Consider the following 15,207-nt stretch of genomic DNA (forward strand, 5'->3'; position numbering starts at 1 on the left):
TTGTAACCAATGGGGGGTGATGTCTGGCGCGTGGACAGTATGTTAACCTATAAAAGCTGTGCATTTTGCTCAATAAAGGGGAGAATGATCATACCCACATTGGGACTCATCATCACTCCGGGATCGCCTCCCACTCCGGCACCTTTGTCTAGCAATGGTTTGAAAACAAAACATCACTGCAGCCTTCCTTCATGCTTTCGCTCGTGGCTGGTCACACTAAACTTACAAGTGACTGCAAGTCCTCAAGCTTTTAAATCTAGAAAGCACAGCAACTGTGTTGCCAGCTTTCACCTCGACGCTGGTGATTTGCGTTCACCGCTTACTTGAAATTACTCGTGCAAGAGCAGCAAGCTTAAAGGCAGTAGCAAAGGGGTCAGCTGGTGTTCTTCACGCTTTGGTGGACATCGGGGCAGAGTGGATCTCCAGTGAGCGGTTATACTTGGGTGACACAACTACAGCCCTTGCCTGTGGAAGTTTTCAGGCATTGGAGCGTGTAAATTGGAAGTAATTTCTGGCTACAGCACAGGTAAAGACAGATAGCTTCCAAGTGAGGCAATTAAGAAAACACCCTGCATTTCTTGGGCAGCATTCCTTTTTGTTTGTTTGCTTGTTTTTAAATGAGCCCTTCAAAAAGGGAAGGGAGAGGAGTGGAAGAGACTGGACAAAACGGCTCCCAATTCAGTCTGTTTTACAAGGAAGTTTTCAAAGTTTTTAGCCTAGGAGCATTCAAATTATCAGGCAATTGGGACCTTTCCCACATACTGGGAGTATACAGATGCTCCAGCCACAAAACCAAACCAAACAACCGTGAACCAGAAGAATTTGTCTGAAGTTAGTGTTATTGAGCCACTGTGAATAAATCATCCTTGTGTTGAAGACATGCCAAGTCTCTGCACAAATTAAAAAGCAACCATGAAGTACACAAAGGGACCTTGTCTGAGTCTGACAAATGCTCTCTTCTGAACTTTTGCAGTATGTGAGTTTCCACAGACTGTAAATAAAATTAAAAATAAAAAAAACCATGTAGAGATTTCTCCTAGAGATTTACAGTTTGTGATCTGGTGGCTAGAGACAATGCCATCTGCAGTAGACAGGCCCTTCTGTTGTCCTGCTGTACGCGGGTCTTTGTGGAGAAAAGCTCATAAGCAGCAGAAGTCTACAAGCTATTTTTTTCCATCTTACAGCTTGTTCAAAAGCGGTGGTATTACATTTGCTCTATACCAGATGAGGTAAAATGATAACCTCAAAGCTGACAAGTAACTTTGAAGAATGTAGAAGACAAATACCATGTTGTTTTCTAGCCAAAGCTTCAGAGGACATTGTCCCCAGTTTGAAGTGAGGTCAAATACACCAATGCCTACAGACTAACACTCTTTTCAATGCCACCCTAGCAGAAGCCGGGTTATCTACCAAGTCTTACAGTGATTTATTAGGTTAGCAAAGACCTTTTGGTTTAATGGTTAGTGCAGTGGTGGCTTGTGTCCCCAGTTAGAGACATTTTTGGCCTTAAGAGCTGCTACGAATGTTGGTCTCTGGGCTTCTTTTATAGCTACGCCTTCTGTTTCTCTTTGGATAGGAAGTGTTTGTAAACACGTATTTTTGCAATGTGAAATTACTTTGGTTGCATAATGACTATAATTTATCAGTTTACAACAGAGCAGGCTAAGGTAAAATTTACATTCTGCTTTTGAAAGTACAGCTGGCATTAGAAGAGGTGAGCATGCTACAAGCTGAAGGAAAAGCTTCCTCTCCCCTCCATTCACTTTGCTGAGTGGCCTCCCATGTTTTTGTTTGAGGCTGAAATTAGCTAGCTTGGGACTGGGTTGGAAATGTGTCTTTGCTGGAGAGAGGAGGCTCATTCAAGCGTGGGAAAAGCTGGTTAATAACAAGGTGTCAGATTGCTTTGAGCCCAAGTTGAAAACCTAAATTTTTCCTATTTGCTAAGTGTATTTAGCCTTGAAGTACTACTGATTGCATAGGGGCAATTTGGTCACTTTGCTCAAGTGTCTGGGTATAAAAGCCCTCGGGGAGAAAATCCATCAGGGTAAACCGAAGGCTCTCAGACCAACATGATGTGTTTTGATAAAGCCTGTTCCAGTTAGTGAACATGAAAGCTAGAGTTAGCAGCCTTTGCTGCACGTTTGGGAAGCTCTATTCTCAAAATACATTTGAAGTTACTTTTGCTCTGGCAAACAGAAAGGTTATGGGGGATTTAAATACCCAAATCCGGATTTGTGCTCTGCAGGATTCCTGCTCAGCCGCTAACTAACCCTGCAGGTTTTTGAAAATGTAAATGCCTACGCACGTTCAAATTAAAGCTCTCCAGGTTCACCAGCTTCTGCTTCTGGGACTACTCAAAACACGGGTCTTCTTCAGCCTGAGGATTAGCCTGCAGACCCATGCTCATCCCAAACACACCAAGCCTGCAATACACAGCCTTCCACGTCCTCCCTTCTGGAGGTGCTCGGCATGCAGCATCTGCTGATGCCAAATTTTTTGAGAAGGGATTGGGAAGGCGTGTTTGCTTCCCAGCACAGAAACGGCACTGGGAGCTGGGACTGAGACCTGCAGCTTTGGATGTGAATGCCTTGCCCATTAGGACAACTAAACATGCATTTTCCTTCTCAGACAATCTCCACATCAAAGAGTTCTGCTACTAATAGCCACCATGGGAAGATAAGGAGGGTCTCACCCCTGACGTAGCACAGAGGCACTCTCAAAGACAGCAGGGAGACCAAACCCTGAGCTGGGCAGCTACTCGTCCACTGCTGTGTGCCGGAGTAGACATGGGGCAGTGATGGCTGCACCCCTGCCCCTCTCATGGGGGTGGGGGGAACGATGGTCTTTGCTTGGCTCTCTTGAGAGAAGAATTTGTTCTCTCTCTTCAGCAGCAGGAACCTCACTATAAAACACAGTAGCAAAAGACACTGTATTCTGACCACAAATTTAAGGGTCTCTAGGCTGTAAAGAAAAGTTTTCTGCAGCTGGCTTTGGCAGCCCCCCGCTCTGAAACACCTAATTCTTACAAATATTTCAAAAATTAGCCAAGATTATCCTGAAGTCCCCAAATACATCTGGACATCCAGCCTCCTAGCTCCAAAGTGGCGTACTGCTGGAGAAACTGGGAGTCTGCCGAGGCACAGCTTTGCCAAGTAGAAGCTGTCCTTTCTGCCTGTGACCTGTGCCGCAGCTGGCTGTCCCTTGCTGTGCTTGCCAAGGAGAGCCCATCGCGGGGAAGACTGGTCTCCTGGGGAAGCGAGTACCAGGGAAGCAACCTAGGTGGTGATGCTGAACTTCAACAGGGCTCATTTGCTTGGGTGTGGAGCCTCCAGCCCAGACAGTCTGCATATCTGCTGAAGCCAGCATGCTTGGTCAGCCCTTTTTATCTGCTCTGGTTTCCTCCATGTGACAGCCATTCCTCAGCTTACAGGTGCTCCTGTTTGTTTTGAGACAAGCTCTAGAGAAAACTGTACAAATGATGGCTCAAAGGACTGGAGAAGATCCCGTGACACAAAGGCTTACATCCCTGCCAGGAAACTGAACTCATTTTTCCCTCTGCTGCTGCTCAAACATCTGGCTTCAAGACTTTGAGCATTAACAAAAAAATTTACATGTTGCTCGCTCACTTTGTTGATGTTTGCAGCTGTTCCACATCAGGTCTGGGAATAAAATCAATAGCATGTAATCGAGCCAGCCACAAGTTTTGTAAAGCATTTCTTCCGACGAGGGAGGGTTAAACACACTCTTGGAAGTACAGTAAAAGACCTGTCTTCAACCCGAGTTTTAGCTAGCTTCAAATGCCACCATACTCAATGTTTTGAAAACCTAGTGGTTGGAGTTCCTGAAGCAAACCCTTCCAATCCCTGAAGGACTGATGTGTTAGCACTCCCCTCCTGCTCAAACACGGGTGATAGGGAAGATCCTCCTTTAGAGCACAGACCAGATGCTTTTTGCTGCTCACATCAACGAAGTAAAACTGAGTGGTCACCTAATGGACAGCAAACGGGGCTCAGGAAGAGACCGTCCAATGCCAGGAGTTTTGTCCTTTGTGAAGGAGCTCCTCTGTCCGGAAAGCAACTATTTCTTCAAATTTGATTTGGAAAGCTGCCTCACAAAAAATAAATCATTATAAGCAACTTCTTGGTAAAGCTGCTTGCTGCTAGAGGGTTTATGAACAAGCCACCTCACGCACACAGCACCCGTAGTGCTCAGAGCAGGCTTGCTGATGAGGAGCAGTGCCTCCCACATTTAACCAAGGCACAAACTGGACACTCCGAAGGACTTAAAACTATTAAAAACTTATGAGTATTTTCCTTAGGGAAAACCAAACTAGATAATGTCTCCCCTTGCTAACTCCCACCTCCCACTTCCCCCCCCCGGCCTTGGCCACAGTGTTCTGGTTTGGTTTTTCCGTTCGGTCTTGCAGGCGACCCTGCGTTCACGGCAGCTTGCACCACAGGTTACGGTTGCGTGAAGACATGACACAGGAAGCAGGGAAAGGTTATCACACACGTCTGAGCACCACAAAAAAAGTGCAGTGCAGTGCACGTTCCCCAGGACTTACAGCAGGGTTTGCACCGCAGGCTTGCATGTCTGGAGGACAGCGGGCAGTTAAATGGGCAATTCTGGTCAGCACATCCCCTTTCACCTGTCTTTTGGCAGCTCTTCCTTTGCTTAAGCAAGGCAGGAACCTTGTGGGCAACTACAAAAAGGTAATGGGAAAAAATCTGGGTGAAACCTTGCTCCGTTCAGGTCTCAGGGTCAAAAGGCTGCTGTGCAAGGAGCAGGTTTTTTGAAGTCAACACGCATAAGTACTGACAGCGAAAACTGACTGAGGGTCCTAGCGCTGGCAGTCAGTGGCTCCAGCAGACGGTGGGCAGAAGGGTGTGAGGAAGAGAGATTGCAGCAGCGATGATAGAAATGTCTGAGGCTACCTGTTAATGCACAGATTGTCGGCGTCACCTCTTTTCAGATCATGGAGATGGATCGTAATGCTAGAAACTGCTGAGTAGCTTTTAGTGGATTACTCTGCACTACTGAATTAGGGTTTCCAGAACACTGCCTGTTTTAATGCATACCTTGTCGTCTTGGGTTTTTCCTGAAGCCCACACCCAGAAAAAATAAATGGTAGCAGGACATGCTGTTGCAAACTGATTCAATCTTAACCCTTAACTCAAGGTAATAAATGTGGAGTAAAATAAAACCACCAGTTACTCAGAGCAAGCTTTGCAATGGGTAGGACCGAGCATCAGCTGGAGCCGATTCCTGTGCTCTGCAGTTCGGCTGCCTGGTCAGCTAGCTGACGGTTGCTGCTGTTGGTATTAATAGGAGACTGTCTGGGGTGGCACACGCCACAGCTCTCCAGACTCTTACAGCTTCTCTATTTTTAAGTTGGTTATATCAAGTTGGTATTTTTTCCATCAGGGCAATCATAATCTAAGATGGCCGCAGCTAAGGGGCTGTATCTCTCTTCAGCACTGAGCAGCAGGAGGCTGCAGCATCTCTCTTCAGGCCACCACTGGCTGTGCAGTCCCAGCCCTCAGCGTTTCCACATCCCCTGGCAAGGAAGGGTCCTGTGTCTACCTGGAAGGCACAGTGCCCTGCAGAGCTGGCTCATGCATGGCATATTCTCCCTGCTGTTTCCCAGCTGTTTGCTTTTTGGCTACTGAAGCCTCAGGAATGGGTGACCATTTCCAAGGAAACTAGAGGTTGAGGCTGAAGGGAGGGCATGGAGGAGGAGGAGGAGGAATAGGAAGAGGAGGAGAAGGAAAAGAAAAGTGTCGTTGGAAGTATGACAGGGCATCGAATCACAGAATCATAGAAACCTTGGGTTGGAAGGGGACTTTTAAGGTCATCTAGTCCAACCCCCCCTGCCATGAGCAGGGACATCTTCAACTAGATCAGGTTGCTCAGAGCCCCGTCCAACCTGACCTTGAATGTTTCCAGGGATGAGGCATCTACCACCTCTCTGGGCAACAAGTATTTCACCACCCTCATTGGAAAAATTTTCTTCCTCACATCTAGACTGAATCTGCCCTCTTTTAGTTTAAAACCATTACCCCTTATCCTATTGCTACAGGCCCTGCTAAAAAGTCTGTCCCCATCTTCCTCATAGGCCCCCTTTAAGTAGTGGGAGGCTGCAATAAGGTCTCCCTAGAGCCTTCTCTTCTCCAGGCTGAACAACCCCAACTCCCTCAGCCTGTCCTCACAGGAGAGGTGTTCCATCCCTCTGATCATTGTTGTGGCCCTCCTCTGGACCTGCTCCAACAGGTCCATGTCTTCCCTGTGCTGAGGGCTCCAGAGCTGGATGCGGGACTCCAGGTGGGGTCTCACCAGAGTGGAGTAGAGGGGCAGAATCACCTCCCTCGATCTGCTGGCCACACCGCTTTTGATGCGTCCCAGGATACTGTTGGCTTTCTGAGCTGCAAGCGCACATTGCCGGCTTATGTCCAGGTTTTCATCCACCAGTACCCCCAAGTCCTTCTCAGCAGGGCTGCTCTCAATCTCTTCATTCCCCAACCTGTATTGATACTGGGGCTTGCCCTGACCCAGGTGCAAGATCCTGCACCTGGCCGTGTTGAACCTCATGAGGTTCACATGGGCCCACTTCTGGAACATGTCCAAGGTTCCTCTGAATGGCATCCCGTCCCTCAGGCGTGTCAACCGCACCACTCAGCTTGGTGTCATCTGCAAACTTGCTGAGGGTGCAGCTGATCCCTCCGTCTATGTCGTTGATGAAGATACTAAAGAGCACTGGTCTCAATACGGACCCCTGAGGGACACCACTCATCACTGATCTCCATCTGGACATTGAGCCATTGACCACTACCCTCTGGATGTGACCATCCAACCAATTCTTCATCCACCAAACAGTCAACCCATCAAATCCATACCTCTCCAATTTGAAGAGAGGAGTGTTGTGGGGGACAGTGTCAAAGGCCTTACAGATGTGGTCACTCCATCATAGAAGGCCACTAGGTTCATCAGGCAGAACTTGCCCTTGGTGATGCCATGCTGGCTGTCTCAACTCACCTCCCTGCCCTCCATCTGCCTAGAAGCATAGCTTCTAGGAGGATCTGTCCCATCATCTTCCCAGGCACAGAGGTGAGGCTGACAGGTTGGTAGTTCCCAGGGTCCTCCTTACTACCCTTTTTAAAAATGGGTGCAATGTTTCCCTCTTTCCAGTCTCCAAGGACTTCACCTGACTGCCAGGACTTTTCAAATATCATGGAGAGTGGCTTGGCAACTACATCAGCCAGTTCCCTCAGGGCTCCTGGATGCATCTCATCAGGTCCCATAGACTTGTGCACGTTCAGGTTCCTTAGGTGGTCTCGAACCTGATCTTGTCGTCCAATGGGAGGGACCTTGCTCTTCCAGTCCCCGTCTTGCAGTCCATCCCCTCGAGAGGTGTGGGAAGAGACACTGCCAGTGAAGACTGACACAAAGAAGTTGTTGAGTATCTCAGCTTTCTCCTCATTCATTGTTACCAATTTGCCAGTCTTGCTGATCAAGGGGATTACGCTTTCTTTGAACTTCCTTTTCTGGCTGACTTACCTGTAGAAGCCCTTGTTATTCTTTGTGTCCCTTGCCAAGTTCAGCTCCAGCCAAACCTTAGCCCTTCTGACCCCATCCCTACACAACCAAGTACTCATCCCAGGATACCTGTCCCTGCTTCCACTGCCTGCGCGTTTCCTTCTTGCCCTTTAGTTCAATCAGGTCTTGACTCATCAATGCCGGACTCTTGCCCTCCTTTCCTGATTTCTTACACCTGGAGATCGAGAGCTCTTGCACTCCATGGAAGGCATCCTTAAAGATCTGCCAGCTCTGTTCAGCTCCCTTGTCCCTGAGGGCAGTTTCACAGGGGGTCCTGTTGACTAATGCTGTGAAGAGCTGGAGGTTTGCTTTCCTAAAATTCAGGGTCCTGTCCCATATCCCTCAGGACTGTGAACTCCACCAGTGCAGCCCAGGCTGCCTCCAATCTTGACGTTGCCAGTTAGCTCACATGCATTGGTGACCCACAGGTCCAGTATGGCATCCCCTCTGGTAGGGTTGTCTGTTACCTGGCACAGGAATTTATCCTCCACGCACTCCAGGAGTCTCCTGGATTGCCTACAGCTCCCCATGCTGCTTTTCCAGCAGACGTTGGGGTGGTTGAAGTCCCCCAGCAGGACGAGAGCCTACGAGTGCGATGCCTCCTGTAGCTTAGTATTGCTTTTTTCAGTCATTGCAGGAGTTACCTGCAGATGTACTAATTTGCGCCTTGTAAAATCATGGGGGATATTAGTAGAAGGGGTTTCCATTCCTGAAATCTTCACATTTCTGTTAGCAATCTCTGCATTTAATCCTCATGAAGTGAAATATGTCTTTTTCCTGAAAAGAGCAAACATTTGGGATTAAAGACTTCATAAACACCCTTCTCTGTGGACACAAGCAGTCATTTGAGAAGCCAGCCACTGAAGCCCCAGTGCAGGCACAGTGAAGGCGCTGGTTTTACTGGTTTTACCCGGCAAGGCTCCCCCTCATAGCTCCGGCCCTCCTGCTGCAGTGTCTCTCACCGAATCTACTATCAATCACAGTCCAGGCTTGCCAGTTCTTTTTCCAAACTGTGACCTCATTACTATTTTAGCTGAGTTGGCAGCGTTGTCCTATCTAATCACATCCCTTCTTACCTAGTGCCTTCCTCTTTGTTTTACTAATTTCTCTTGTGTGTCCCCTTTCAAGTCATCCCTTCCCCAGACTGATTCTGTTGATCCAGACAGCTCTTCTAGGCTGCATATTTAAACCTTCCTTTGATCACGCTGTTCCCTTGAAAAAACGCTCAGTCTGGTCAGTGTGTTTCTTGTAGTACCGTCTTGCAGATGCTGCGCTCCTCTGCCACCCTGCCATGACCGAGCCCGGTCTTGGCCCGCCGCTAGGAAATGCCAGCAGGGTTGTGCCGAGCCCAGGCAAGACTTTAGGTCCTGCTGCTCCACACAGATATTTGATGAAATGCTTCTGGAAAAAGTAAAGTCTGTTTCTTTGGACTACGTGGTCTGCTTTGTTTAAAAGAAGGGAAAAACAAGTTCAGTGGAAGTGGTGTCCATGTATTGCAGCGGGAGCGCTGGCTGCAAACCTGTGCAGTTGGGTCCACAAAGTAAGGCAGGTGACACACACTTAATATTTAGCCTGACCCTATTAGGGATGTCTGAGTCTTACAAACTGAGCCTAAGGAAGGAGACCAACATACAGACAGGAAAAGGAGGGTCAACAATAAAAAGGGCTGTACTCGGTCCGACCAGCTGTTCACCTGAGTGTCCTGTGTCCAACACTGTCCATAAAAGGTGGCAACGAAAGCATAAGGCCAGAGCAGGTATTTAGGATACTCCAAGTACTCTTCTGGCCTCCCATAATTTCTAGCTCGTCCTAGGCTACATACCGGCGTTACCTATTTAACAAACCTCAGTGTTGTCCAGACTTGCCTCAAACCCATGTAAATGTTACGCATCCAGAAGATCCTTTGGCAAGAAGTCCTGGAGCTTTGCCTGTCAGTTGGCTGGGAAGCTATTGCCTCGAGAGCCATTGTGCCTTGAGAGACTTGCTGCCCGGCCACATGGCATGGAGAACCTGATTCGTGTCTGCTCAGCCCAAGCCGTCCCCTCTCACATGGCCTCTGCACCCCCCAGGAGCCTCCCTATGTCGCGGGGCTCAGCCTCTGCTCCCCGCCACAGCGTGTTGCCTTGTACAGAGGGGCAGAAGGCACAAGGGGACGGGGTCTGCCCACTGGTCACCTTGTGCGGCCAACCACACACTGAATGAACTCCGTGTCCAGTGTTTCAGCCTAGTCATGGCAAGGACTTGCTCTGGAATGGCAGCTCCGCCCCCCGCCATCTTCTGCTTATGTGTCTCAGAGTGGGTCTCTCTGGCTGTGTTCAAGATAGATAGACACATTTTTCTCCTCCAGCATGTGAAAACCAAGTTAATTTGGCCGGTGTGCACTACGAGCTCCCCAAGTGCAATGGTTCCAAAACAAAAAGAGGCTTCTGCTCCTTGACTAGAAGCCTGAGGTTCAGCCAGGTTCAGAGCCTGGTCACTTGCCCAGGTGAGGGCTCAGGAAGACGCGTACTGAGGGAAAGCCCTGACTTCTCCAGTGACCCAGCAGAAGGCAGGCAGCTCACGACCAGACCCACGCTGACACAAGGCTTCTGCAAGACAGGCAGCGAGAGGGATCAGGCCTCCCCTGCCAGGCCTTAAACGTCCTGGGGCTGGTGCCTGAGAAAACCAGGCAGTGGATAGGACGCTGTCTGCTGGGCTCAGGGGTAATCCAGGCGGATTGCGATGTAGTAGATTAGATGATGCCTTGAAGCATCGCTAGTGCCAGTTGTGCAGGGGTTGAAAATTAGCCTGAGGGACGCTGTACAAAGAAAAGGCTGTGCACAGTTAGGCACAATTAGATTAAATGCAGACATGCTGGTTTTCACTTGATTGTCTTCTTCAAAGCAAATACGAGTCAGCTGTCCAGAGGCTTGCCTGCATCTTGGTTGCTGCAAGGAAGAAAGGACATGGCCTGTAGTTTTACAGAGCTTCCATCTGAATTTGAAGCCGGAAACTTGATTTGGTGCAGCTGGACATGGCACAGGATGGAGTCTGGCAGCGCTTGCTTCTCACTCTCACGGGATAGCCTGCGTTTGGTGAGTATGATAGTCTGTCACACCAGAAACAAGGTCAAAGTACGCAGAGCTACAAACACCCTTCAAGTACATACAAACCCCAATGATCAGCCACAGTTACGTAGTTAATATAAGCCATTATTGGGCAATTAGAGCTCTGGTTATGTTTTCTTTAGAGGCGTGCACGATTCCTGCCAGACAGCACATTTAACTTCCTGTGATCAAAGAGCAGGATCCTAAACAGCAGAAGTGAAAACCTATCCTCTTGCTCTGAAAGCTGTGCATGGGATTAGCGCAAAACTGGAGTCCTTGCTGGGACTGTCGCTTTGCACGGGAGCAGCAGCCGCTTGAGGAAGCAAACCGCTGCTGTTGCACCTCGGCTTTGGCAGGTGCAAGTGAACTGGTGGCAATTAAATGGAGCTGAAGCTTTATAGCTTGCCTTCCCTATGAGGATACGTTGCCTTTCCATACTCACTTGCAAAGGATATGTCTGTGCTAACGAAATCCCAATAATACCAGCCTTTCTCGCCTGTTCCTTTAGAGATCAAAGCGTGTCCCTGTGATCCGCAGAACGAGCACCACTATTAGGAAGGCAGGGTGCACCACGTATGCAAGGAACAAACCCCGGTGTCTGCGGTACATCCATGGTGGACCTGGTGGTGTTAGGTTAACGGCCGGACTTGGTGGTCTTAAGAGTCTTTTCCAACCTACATGATTCTATGGTTCTTGGATTCTATGTTCATGAGTGACACTTACATTACCGCCTGTTTCTGGAATCCTGTCAGATACAGGACTTACGCCGAAGTTTATGCAATTTGAAATTGCTAAACCATGGAACTGAACATCTATTTTATAATTGAGAAACTATTTGCAAGAGAAAGAGCAGTTGTACCTTAGCTACATGCAGGTTCTAGCACAAGCTGGACAAAGGGACTCTGTGCTGTGTGGCTTAAATGTTATGTAGGACAACTGAAGCCAACGTTTCAAAAAAAAAAAAAAAAAGTCACTAATTCCCTCTGCTGCAACTGCACAAACAAGGATTACTTTGGCTGTCAGGCCAGTCCACTGCTATGCTCGTAGCCCTGAAAACAGCCCCTTCCAACTGCCCCTAAGAGCACCCCTTGGAAGGGTTTTGTCTGTTGAAGACGAAAACTTCTTGTTTCTGTGCAAGTAACAGTCCAAAACGTTATCTGTCTAGCAGGAGAAAACTCACCACTACCTTTCCCCTTCCTTTCCTCCGAAGAGCACCAGGAAGCGGATGCAGGCTGCGGCAAGCTCCCTCCGTGCTTCCCCAGTAGTTTCCTAAAGTCCGGGCAGGTGCGCAGCGCAGATGTGATTTGCTGATGGTGGGTGTTTAACAGATGTTTCAGTGGTCTTCGTAATTCAGAAACAGGATGCATTTCTTACCCTGGCTTGTTTGAGGCTGCAGGAGGTGAAGGGCCTCGGATCCCAGACTTAAAAGGGAAAAAAGAGGAAAGCAGGGGAGAGGCAGCCGCCAGCTGCCGCCCCATCATCCCCACATGCGGCGAATACTGACAGGCCTGTGCAAGCAGTGCCAGGAATAATGAACGGGAAGTAGGGTTCCAAAGCAAGAAAATTTCACAACCCCAGACAGCAAGAAAGCCGAAAGATTACTCGTGTTTCCAGAGGCAGAACGTGTCGGGGGCGGGGGAAAGGAGTCACCGAGTCCTCCCTGAGCAGGAGCTTTAGTCTTGGCGTTGCCGCGCTCTCCTCTCTCTGCCACCTCTTTGCAGATACCTGGAGTGGAAGCAAGAAGGACGCCGGGAGCAGCCTTCTGGTTCTTCGGTCCAGCCAAGAAAGCCAGAATCAGACCGCGATGCTTGTGGCAGCCTCTTGCAGCCTCTCGCTGGTGTGCGGTAGAGGCCGTGGGCAGCAGCATTTCCTACGTGGAGGAAAGTAATCGCAGAGGGCAACGAAAGCATCGCTTTTCCATTCGGTCAGCTCCAGGTGACTGCAGCAGCCACGCTGCGCTGCACCATCCACCCGGGGGAAGAGCACGCGATGCTGAAGTGAGCACCTTTTGGAAAAGATGACAAGTTTGCATGTCTTTGGAGATGAGGCACATCGTACAAGTTGCTTGCAGCAAGAGTGAAGGACAGCCTGAAGTCTTGAGAAGCAAAAGGTAGGAAATTAATAGCAGGCTTTGCTATTAAAAACATAACTTTAAGGAATACTATAAAGGAATATAAATTCTTGTTAAGAAATCTCCACCCACTGTGTATGCTATAGAAAGTACAAGACAGGAAGATTTCTGTCCCAGTTTTATTATTTTTTTTTACAACACTTGGTTCAATGAAAGATTGAAACAGTCAAACTAAAACAGACATTATATGCTCACACCATTTACAATATTTACATAATATACTTTTTTTTTTCCTCAACAGGTAATTATAGCAACTTGGAACAAAAGTGCAAGTGAAAAGAATCACTAGTGTAAAAAGTTAGTTTCCTCTTGATCATGGTGCAATGCTTGAACTAACAGAAGTAACAAGTGAGGTAAACACACTTCATAGTAAGCAAGGGTAGTTGTCACTTACAGTGACAGGTCCTGCTGAGCTTTATTTACACCAAAGCCTAAGCCAGCAGGAAGCTATTACTCCACCCAGAAAACTGATGAGTGAGTTCACAGGTGATGTCTTCTTCATTTTAACAGTGAACAGCAGAATCGCAGTGTTGAACTTTCTATTGTGCAAATAGATAGCAATTAATTTCAAATGTTCTGTCATATTAAATGCTAAAATATATTTTAACTTCCTCACTATACATGTTATAAAATTACACTAAAAAGTTCAAGTTTCAGAATTAACAATTACCTTTCTAGATATATTCTGTATATATTTTTTTAACTTTTAAATTTTTAGGGGTTTTTTTGTTTTGTTTTTAATACTCAGGATAAAGATATACCAGCTCCAGTACAGCTGTGTTTTTTCATAAGCATCTATCAAAATCCTGTACATAACCAAAGCCTCATCTAAAAGTTAGTTTTCCAGATACGCTACTTTGGTCACCCTCTCACTTTCCCTTCCCTTCTTTTTAAAGCACCTTTCTGGACATCACACTGCCTGGCTGTGCTACCTTTTAACGTCAAGCTATGCTGTCCTTCCGGTGAAAGGGCTGAAATTCAGTCCCCTCCAATTAATAAACCAAGTCACACGGCTGCTGATGGACAAGCAGTTGGCGACATTTTTCGCCTCTTGGAGTGTTCCTTGAATACAGTACTGCAGTCTCCAGGTCAGACAAAATTTAATTCTGTCAAATACCTGACATCAACAGGAATTACTGTTTTTACAGTAATTCACCCGGATTTCCTTTCACAGCCATGTACAGGGGTGCTTTCCCACACACAAGCTGTACACACGCTGCCATGGCCTAAGTGCAAAACAGAGTGCACAGTGGTCTCAGCTGCATGGTGTCCAAGAAAAAGCAGTCTGAATTTTACAGATATAGCTTATCACCCGCCCTAGTGATTTTCTCCATGGTTTTATCTTCAAATAGCACCAACCATTTAAATTTTTCATCTTTTTAATATATATACATACACCTTTTAATATTTTATATATATATATACACACATGTATGTGGCATTGGTAGGTTCATTGCAGGAGAAACTTATTTACAATTAGTTGGAAAAATTAAATTGTATCAAGTTACAGTATACCAAAACAAAATTGGCATTTGTGCTTTCTGTTTGTACAGGAGTCATTTTTGTCATTTCAAAAAAGTTTATATTTATATTTGCATCAAGACATGTCACATGATGAAAAAAGTTAGAAAATGGCTAGGACTGAGAATTACAGAGCATCACAGCTTTCCTCATATGCCCCACTAAGTCTACAGTATAGCTGTTTTCTACAAAACTTCTCCATTCAAACACCTGTATGGTTACCCAAACTTGGTTGAGGATTGTCTTAATAAATAACAACACACAGCAGAAGAACCATGCATCCTGTCTTGCACTGTGCACATTCACGAGATAAAAGTTTCTGCCTTCACTGAGTAACATGTTAATAAAACAGCACTTACACTTAATTTTTTACTCAGGATCTTAACGTGCTTTTAAAAAGAAGGAAATACCCCCGTTCTACGCAGCAAAGAGGCACAAGGAATAAGGCTTGAATTACTGTCTTCAAACACTGACCAGGCCGTGGAAACCAAGAACTTAAACTCCAAATTCTCCCCAGTCTGTTTGATGGGTTAGAGAATCCCATTTTCTCAGGTAATCTCTACTCTTGGATGTAGACGCTTCTTTATAACCCATAACATTACCAAAAAAAATAGCAGCTCCACAGCCCAAACAGCCCAGCTGAACTTCAGTAAAGGTACTTTTCTCTTGAAAGCATGGAATAGTTTCATAAGAAACCCATTTAATTAAAAACAGAGCTAAGTTTAACCTTCATAGTGATTTAGTAAATCCAGGTAGTCTGATACAGCAGGCTGTAAGTACCTCTTTGACCAGGCTAACAAGTATTTCCTGGCCAATTGTAACTTCAGCGCTGGGCTACATAAAAGTGACTGCCTGCCTCATTTGTTTATGCTTCAG

This window comes from Phaethon aethereus (genome assembly GCF_964289735.1).
Source record: "Phaethon aethereus genome assembly, chromosome: 4".
NCBI lineage: Eukaryota > Metazoa > Chordata > Aves > Phaethontiformes > Phaethontidae > Phaethon > Phaethon aethereus.